General features: G+C 42.4%; 1 protein-coding gene across 1 annotated transcript in view; it reads right to left on the reverse strand.

The window, feature by feature from the left end:
• LOC138510340 (C2 calcium-dependent domain-containing protein 4C-like) overlaps positions 1-8,785 on the reverse strand; it is a 35,287-nt gene extending 26,502 nt beyond the window's left edge. The window contains exon 1 of the mRNA XM_069625907.1: positions 8,515-8,785. The gene's annotated coding sequence lies outside the window, so the exon portion shown is untranslated. The remainder of the gene's footprint in view (positions 1-8,514) is intronic.
• Positions 8,786-9,262: the final 477 nt, after the last annotated feature.

Below are 9,262 nucleotides of genomic sequence, written 5' to 3' on the forward strand. Positions count from 1 at the left end.
TGAGAAAGATCCTGGTTCAAGTTTTGTCTTTGGTGGGATTGCTTTGTATTCCCCGACAAGGTTCCAGAGTGTCTGTGAAGGCAGGAAGCGTGGGAGGAGTCCAAAACTCCAGAGCCCTTTGTCTTCCGTCTTGCCTGAAATAAACCAGTTCCTACTGGGGAGCTGGGTGTCCCAATTGGACAGCCACACAGTGACTTTCTGTAAACTGCACAGAGAGTTTGAAGAAGTTGTGCTGCAATTCCTGATAAATATTCGGATCCTGGAAGCTGCTGACATGTCAACCACTGAAACAAAATCTGAAGAGAATATGAGGAAAAGACAGACGTAACGATTTCCAGCGACCAGAGAGCCTGCTGTGTAACCGGAGTCTAATGTAACCCTTACTTCAAAGCGATCTGGCAGGTCCCGAACGCAATGACTCCTACCCAGAGACTAGTGAGATCCACTAGTCACAAGAAGACCTGCAAAACAAGCCATCCCTCAATGTGCTATGACCTTGCGGGGCTCCAAAACGCCCAATACCAGGGGACCTCAACCCTGAGTACAATGCAACATCTTCCAAAGTCCAATTCCAGCTGAAACGTTGGTGGACTCTTGCTGGACCTCCTGAGACACTATACAAATCTTTAAAGTCCCCTACTCAGAGTGCAGGACTGAGAGAGTGAAGAGAATCCAAACTGATATATTCCTTCTTCATCAGGTACCTGTAAAATGGTGCCAAATCCACACAGCCGTGAGAAGCTGTAAAGAATCCTTTGTTGAAAGCATCCCCCATTGATGACTGCCACCAGTTTTCCTTCAGTGTCCATTTCTTCAGTCTCCAGACCAAGAACCCAAGGACCGCATCCTTTGCTGCTGCATCCTGAAGGCATCCACCCAGAAGTTCTTCTTGTCTGCTGAGGTACTGTGCTGGCTTGGGTAATACTTACCTTAAATCTTGTGTGAATTCTGTACGGCTGGGTGGGTGATTCGTGTGGTTGGGAGTTTGCCCATACCATTCGCCCAGGCCTAATGCTGGAACACAAGAGGGAGTCTTCTCTGAAGTCCCTGAACACGTTCAACTAACTTTAAAGTGAATACTTACTTGCCTAAAGAGATAGCCTCTAGAACTCTGACTTTCCTGCAACTCAACCCTATCCTGACCTGCCTACAGCTGACTCCTAGACCACTAGGGTCCCTCTTCGGCCTCTGAGAAAACTCATGCTATAGACTAGAGAAGGACTGTAAAAGATAAGGATTATGTTTTTTAAATTATAACCAGTGTGAAAAGTACTCACTTGCTAAGGAAGTTAGTGGGGTGAGTATCTTTGTAATAGAATAAGTTACAGTATCAAAGTTATTTTACTAGCTTTGAATTGTGGTTCACCCTTCTAAAAAGTTATATTGTTGGTAAAGTGTTATCATTTCTAATGAATGAGTGTAAAAGCCTTCCAATAGGATTACCCACCTTGATTAGCTATGTGCTCTTCTAAATATGTGTTATTGGATGTTGCTTTCCCTGATCTGTTTTAGTGCATTTCTAAAACAGTTTTCGAGTTAATACTTACCTGTGAATTGCTGAATGCCATTCTTAAACGTATAATAGGTTACTTACTTACCATGAATATGTGTGCCTTTCTAAAAGTGTATAATTGGGTTATGCTTTCCCTGAACTGCTTTTGAGCACTTCTAAAATAATCATCACGGTCCTACTTCCCTTATATCTGCATATTACACTTCTGAGAAGTATAACTGGTTAAACTGTCTTTTCCTATACAAGAGATAGTGCAATAGTTTAAATACCAATAGGCTATACTGACCTTGAATGGAGGCTGTTCTTCTAAAACTGTAACACTGGGGTTTGCTTTCCCTGAATTGCTTAGTGCACTTCTAAAATAGTTGACTGTGTTCATACTTATCCTTGAGTAGCTCAAGCCCCCTCTAGAAAGTACACTAGTTAAGTTACTCCCCCTGAACTGTGTTCTAAAAAGTAACATTGGTGTTGTAACTGTATCCATTCATAATAGAAGAAGGTTACATATGTTGAAAGAGATCCTTGTAACAAGTGTTGGGATAACACGGTGTTTCTGAAACGGAATAACACTGCATGTTATAACCAATAGGGTTTACTGCCCTTGAATAATGGTTGATTCTGAAAGTATACATACCCTGGTTTTACCCCTCAAGAATAGCTTAATGCCATTCTGAATGTGTTATAGGTTTGACTCACCTTGACTGCTTACTGTAATCTAAATAAGGGTATACTTTGGTTTGTGTACCATAAGTATTGGATTTGGTTTGTATAACTCTGTTAATATGATATTTGATAGTACCTACTTCCCCGAGATTTATCTTAGCCTACCCTTTATTTCTACAATACATAGTGTTTCAGTGTTTCTTTTGACCATATGTATTCTACAGTTTCTTTGTACCTTCCTAGAGCCCTCTCTCCCTCGTAAGATAAGCCTGGTTGCTCTGTCTACTCTAACAAATGTTCTCAGGTGGTACAGCATTCTATTAAGAGTGGAGTTTTGTACTGCCTCAGATATGTGTTTATGAAGCCCTTAGTTGGACTTTGGAAAAACTGTCCTAACCAACTTCTCTGAGGACGAAAGAGCTTCAAGGGGGCAACTTGATCAGCCACCGTTCTCAATGTCAGGAATCGAAAAGATATGTCACTCATAGAGGTGTTCTCACACTTATCCTTAATCATGGACGACACCTGGTTGTGGTCCACCAGATGCCAATTACGCTTTGGAATGACAGCTGGGTAGGATTTAGATAAAAGTGCTGGATGTTGCACTGAGAATGTTACTAAGCAATGATCAGGCCATAGCACTTGCCTAACTGGGGAGACGAGAATGCCAGAGTCCACTGAGAAGATAAGATCTAAAATGCCCCCCAGCACATGGGTCGGCTCACCTACAAATTGGTACTGGCCAAGATTGGATAAAGATTTAAAAAACGGGGCTAGCATCGGGGCCTGTGAGAGGTTATACCTAATATTAAAATCTTCCAGTACCATCAAGTTGGAAAACTTCACCTGAAAAGACCCAGCAAAAGAGGGCAGCAAAAGGACCATGCCCGCCAGGCCCAGACAATCACAACTTTGGAGCAGAGGCTTTACCAATGCTGCACACGACCGCTGCACTGTCTACATGCTAGCCCATTAAATGGACACATTGTATTACCATAGCCAATCCTGTCTCACTGCCAATAGGCAGTGATGACAGACTGCCCCCGGTGTAGGAGGTGCTAGAAAGAAATGAAAGCAAGACTCATCAGGGACGAACACAGGCCTTGGTGTACGGTATACTTAGGGGCCAGGCACACTGAGCCAGAAATAACTGTCATACAAGGAACACAACAGCAAAGCAATGACCAATAATAAATAAATAAATATAAATTAAAAATGAATCTCTGAAATATAGCGTGATTGCAGGTAGAAGGCGTCCAGTCACGCACCATGACCCGGTGTTAGCCCGGTGCCTAAAAGACTATTAAAAAGTAGATAAAGTAAAACAATCACAGAATGAAATGAAATAAAGAAAAAACAAAGACGGTCATCAGCCATACCGTTTGACATGAAATCTTGCATCAGTTTTGGGTGGAGTTAGGGAAATAGAGTACTGAAGTAGTAGAAAGTAATACATACCTAGGAGTACTGTTTATCTTGTCTCTGTGTTGTACTTTGCATGTCAGGAAGTTAGTAGATAAAGCTACACAAATGCCATATGCATAGAGTTTGAGGGGTAATGTTGGGGGCTTTCATTGGAATATTTATACAGAGCTAATCAGGCCAAAATTCTTCCCATGTTGCTACATAGATGTTGCGAGTTTGGGTAAAAAGTATCAAAGGGGATTAACAGATCTGAGGAATCAGCTTTGACAACATTTGTGGGGCTTTCAAACTCTAACCCAGTGCATGAAATTTGAACAGAAGATGGTTTGATCCCAACTAAGGTCGTTTGAGTGAAAGAGTATTGTCTTAGCAAAATAGGCACAAATAAGCTATTATATGTGTCTTCTTCCTTTAGGGGACGTTCGAGTTACAGACACTATAGTACAGGAATTTGTGACAAAGAGTACGACAGAATGTAATCACTCCTTGGAGGATGGGTGGATCAGAAGGAAGGGCGGAGACACCGGCCAACAGGAAAGACTAGTGAAAGTAATATTTGGCCCCACTGGAAAGAGTAGGACTCTGTGTTCAAAGCTCTCCTAGTGTGAGAACATGTATATTGTAGATGAATCGTTGTCGTATTTTCTTCAAATTTTAGTTTGGTCAATTGCTCACTATGGAGCAACGGGCAGTTGGTCTCATTGCCGGAACCAACGATTTGGATGATAGTCAGCATATGTTCTGATTTGCCCCAATTCTTGATGCCCCTAGGCATTGGTATGGTGTGTATGGTATGGTATGGTATAATTGTTTAATACTGAGCAGACTGTGGGAGATGGGAACACCTGACTTACTAGGTTCTCATTTCCTCTGTGCTGGAAGGGAGTTGTTCAAACAAGCAAAAGTGCTCTTGATATGTCAACGAATAAAGAGGGAATGCAATGTTGGGTCTAGTTGCAAGCTTTTTCAAGTAGGCTGTGCTCTTGAAATTTGGATCGACCATGTGGTTATGGGACATGCTTTGCTTGGGGTGAAAAGGACAATTGGCGTAAAGGGATTTTCTTGGTGTAACTATTTTGAATTGATTTTTTCGTCATCAAATGCATTTAAAGAAATGCATGGCTTTTTTAGTATTGTCCTGGTATTTTAAACCCTAGCTTTTAATGGCTGCGACTAAATAAATAATTGTTGGATTGGATTAAACACAAAACTGATCCACCCCATTATACTATAGTCCAACCATACATACATACATGCCTCCAGTAATACAACAGAACAAATACGAATCATGTATCCCAAAAATACAAAGGCAGAAACTCAAAAATATACCTCAAATCGCTACATCTCTAAATATGCCACTACATGATTACTTCTCTGCCCTTACCATTTGCCAAGGTTTATAACAACTAATTAAAAGTGTTTATAATTGAAGTACATAAGCCCCGCCCCCTTGTGTACCTCACTTGTAAAATGTATAACACTTTTAATTGGTTGATATAATCTTCACTCCCCCCGAGTGAAAATGAGGAAAGGGGGAAGAGACAAAAATGGTTCAAAAAAAGAGAAAAGCTAGAAATCAGTCAGGAAACTGGTGCAGATAAGAGAGAAAGGTTTCAGGGACAAGAGAGGGAGTCGTGAAATGGAGTGAGGAAAGTGAGAGCAAAAAAGAGAACACGACAAAGAGAGGGGAAGAGTGCAAGAATTGGAGAGAGGGAGGTAGATAAAGGGGCACAAAGGTGTATGGCAAGACAGAGGCGTGAGTGCAAACACTAAGCGTGAGAGCAAACACTAAGCGTGAGATCGAGTCAGAGGATAGAGATGAAATAAAGTGAGAGGGACAAAATGAGAATCGTTTGGGGAGAAAATATAAAACACGAAATGGGAAAGAGAAACAAAGTTTAAAAAGTGGGAAGTGAAAATGGATAACAGATAGAAATATAAAAATACGTAAAAAGGGCAGTGAAAGAAAGGGGCTGAGGGACAAACAAGGGAAAGGCGAAAACAGAGGTTGGAACACATGAGAATACATTAAAACGGAGTGAGTGGGTGCAAAAGGGTGAGGGCTGGAGAGCGTCAATGAAACGGATAAGAAACAATGGTGAATAATGCCAGAAAAGACACTCAGATGTTCATATAACAGAACACATTACTGTGTATTGACGTCAATTAAGAATTATGCAACCATATTTCCCTGTCCTAACATTCTATTTAACTTTTTGCTTTCACGGGTAGGGGATTGTATGTTTCCACTTCGCAGTTTATCTAGTAGAGTACTCACCCTCCACGACAGTACTTAATACCTGTTGCCACATTATAATATTTTAATTAAAACATTTCTATAAAGCACTAAATTGAGAAAACAACCTGGACTTCCCCACAATAAAATCCAGACAAAATAAAACGTGACATTAAAAACAGCAGTACTTCTGGGAGAGCATGGTCTGTTTTAATTGCCCTGCAAGACCAGCAAAATCAAGTAACAAAACCCCCAATGTCAAACAAGAAAACATGATCAGGATAATTGTTCTGCAACAAATAGAAACAGTCTTAGCTGCTCAAGGACGTTCCACATTAGAGCTTCCAGATCAAGAGAAGCCAACAGGGCACTGCACACACTGGTAGCCAGGCTAGCAATCGGTTGCCTCTGGGTATTGCTCCATCCAATTCGGGGGTTTCCAAACTGAGGCTAGCACCAGTGCTGGTATTTATGCCACCACTTGAGATGTTTATGCAAGATGAATGGGATTCCCAAATGTAATGGACATCAAAAATAAGCAACCAATGTGTAATGTCTGTCCCACCTCTAGAGGCAGTAATTGCAAGGATTTGAGGACAGACCTCGGGCCATGAGAACCACACTCAATGGCTGGACGGGGAACAAAGGAAGACAGGACCAGGACGTGCTGCATATCCAGAGAGTCCAAGGCAGAGTAATGAAATTGGGATTACTGTCCCAAAGTCTGTGCTCTGGTTAGATGTTGTGGCCTGGATGCACTGTCTTAATGTTAGGTCAGCATCAACGAGGAACCCCGGCGATTTCGCTTGTGGTGCCAAGAACAACATTCTGCCATCCTGTGTGAAGCAGTGAAGATTGTCCAAACAAATCACTGCCCTTACAAAACATTCAAGAAAAGTTTGGACCAGGAGGTAGTGTTCGACCATCCTATCCTCAATTTCCTCGAGACAGTGCTTCAGATGCTAAGTGTCTTTGACAGAAGACACTTGACAACATGACTATGCATTGTCAGAATCCTGGTGTGTCCAGATGCCTCGTTGGTCAACCAGACCCCCCAGTGATGAGATGTGATTTTGTGTAGCAAATCCTTACCTTTTGATCATGAATGCATAGCTAAATTGCGAACCAGCTCAGAGTTTTTCAGAGTGTTGAAGCGTCCCGTGAAAAGCCCCATGTAATCTTCCTGGACAGTTATATCTGTGAACGCAACCCTTCTTTGTTTTGTTATATCTTAATTGATTTCACTGTTAAATCCTCGAGACAGCACCGGCCTTCCGCTGCACCAATTCCGGCCAACCATTTTACATATACACACGTTGTACCCCAACACGCGTAGCATAATCTCGATACCGCTCTCCTCCAGTCCCTCCAAACGAATGCATAACCGGTCATTGGTGGCAAGTCATCTGCCTCTGCTCTGCTTGTTGCGAGGTCTGTATGGTGGAGGGCTTTGTTGGTTCTCTTTCCTTACATGGCACCTCATCTACGTCCGTTGCCCAGGACAAACCCCCCAGTGACCACTCGCGTAAGAGTGCTGGTTCCTTCTAGACCAGATCTAATGCCATAGCCAGACTGGCTCTGCTGGTGAGGCAGTATGCCTTTTTTTTTACATGAACATTTTTGACTGATGAACATTTTTCGGGAATGATTTCACCCTGAATATGTTCACATGTGGTAACATTTTCAGTGGTATTACATTGTAATACTTGTGGTCTTTAATAGCTTGGTAGCCCCAGAATCTTCCTTGACTGGTTTAAGTACCATTATAATTCCCGTTCAAGATGTTGTGGTGAAAGTGCTAGAAACAGATTTGATTTCCTTTTTTTATCACTTTCAAAATTAAGTGTTGCAAATGTTAGCATAGGAAATGAATTCTTTCAATGTCCATGCTTTATTCATAATGGTCTCTAAATTCCTTTATTGACCGAGCAGGCTGCTGCAGTCCAGACATGCAAACAGTCACAGCACTCCGGCAAAGAACACTATCATATTTCTGTTCTATACACAACTTTCTGTTCAGCCATTATGCTCTTCTACTTGTCTCTTCTCTGTCACCCTTTTCCTCTGCCACTATCCCCTCCCGTCCTCGTGTGCCTACTTTCCCCCACTCTGCATAGGCGTTTCTTTCGTGTTCTTCTATACTTTTACAAATATGTTCTGCGACCGCCCCTTTCTGCTTCCCGCCCTCTTGTCTTCTTCCCTGTTCCCATAATCGTTGCACTTCGTTCTCCAAGCCTCGCTACACCCCTGTGTTTTTTCGTACTGCAAATCCACGTTTAACTGCATTTTTGCCACATCTTCCCATGCGGTTTTATGCTGCATAATTCGGAGCTGTGAGACCTCCTCCCTGGCTGTAAGGACACCGTTTTTCGCGGATTTACTTTTGGAATTGTGTTGCTGTTTTTCCTACAGTCAATCAGTGCTTCTATATTCCTATAACTGCGTCACTCGCCTTGGTCCAGCACTACAATACGAATGCATGTAGTCCACATCCAAATATTTTACAAGCATAGCACATGGTAATAATACTTCAGAAAAAGTCTAAGGATACAAATAATAACAACTTTCCAATGAGATGAATCTAAATGAAGGTGCAAAGAACAAGAGCGTGCTCAAAGTGACAGAACATGTCGGTGACAAAACATAGTTGGCATAATTAAAGAAAGCAGGTACGTACCCCTTCTTGGCTGCCCGGCACCTTTCAGCTGAGAGGGATTCCTTTGCTTCTGTGAAGCAATGCAGCGCCGCTGCGTGAAATCAGCGTCCCGCGAGCGCCCACGCAGCGTGCGCACTTCCGAGCGCAATCGACTGTTAAGGACACCTCCCCCTCCACACTCAGCAGCTCAGCGTCACCAAGCCCGATGGCTAGTGCTCTTCAGCCAGCAAGAAACGCGTCAGCAACACCACACCGACAACACTTGCTGTTAATGAAGCGAGGCAGCCATGAAAAAGACCCAGGACACTTAACCATGCTCTTTCGTTTGGCTGCACGGAGTCAGCTCCTGAGATCATTTGACGTCCAGTGTGTTCATTTTGTACCAGGAAGCGTTTTTTTTAAGTAGACTGGAGCCACGGGACTAATCCCAATCTGCAATTAAACCGTAATTTCAATTCTCCGGATAAGGAGACACAACAGCATTGAACACATCTCAAATAGAAGGCCTTTTTATATTTGTTTAAATGGGGGCAGGGAGCCAAAGTATTCAAATAGAGTAGATTCAAATATAGTAGGATGTTGGGTCCAATAGCACAGATCTGATTACATTTTTAGTATTTCAAAACATCCTGTTTCATGCCCAACTATGGTGGACAACTTTACAAAATGGTTTCGCAGGACACTTTGGAGGTGGTAGCACATCAGAAGTGTTCCGAAGTGAGCGCTATTGCATATGGTATCATTTGCATCCACCCAATCAACTTTTTTG

The sequence above is a fragment of the Ambystoma mexicanum genome, chromosome 6p (assembly GCF_040938575.1).
Source record: "Ambystoma mexicanum isolate Mex_15411 chromosome 6p, UKY_AmexF1_1, whole genome shotgun sequence".
NCBI lineage: Eukaryota > Metazoa > Chordata > Amphibia > Caudata > Ambystomatidae > Ambystoma > Ambystoma mexicanum.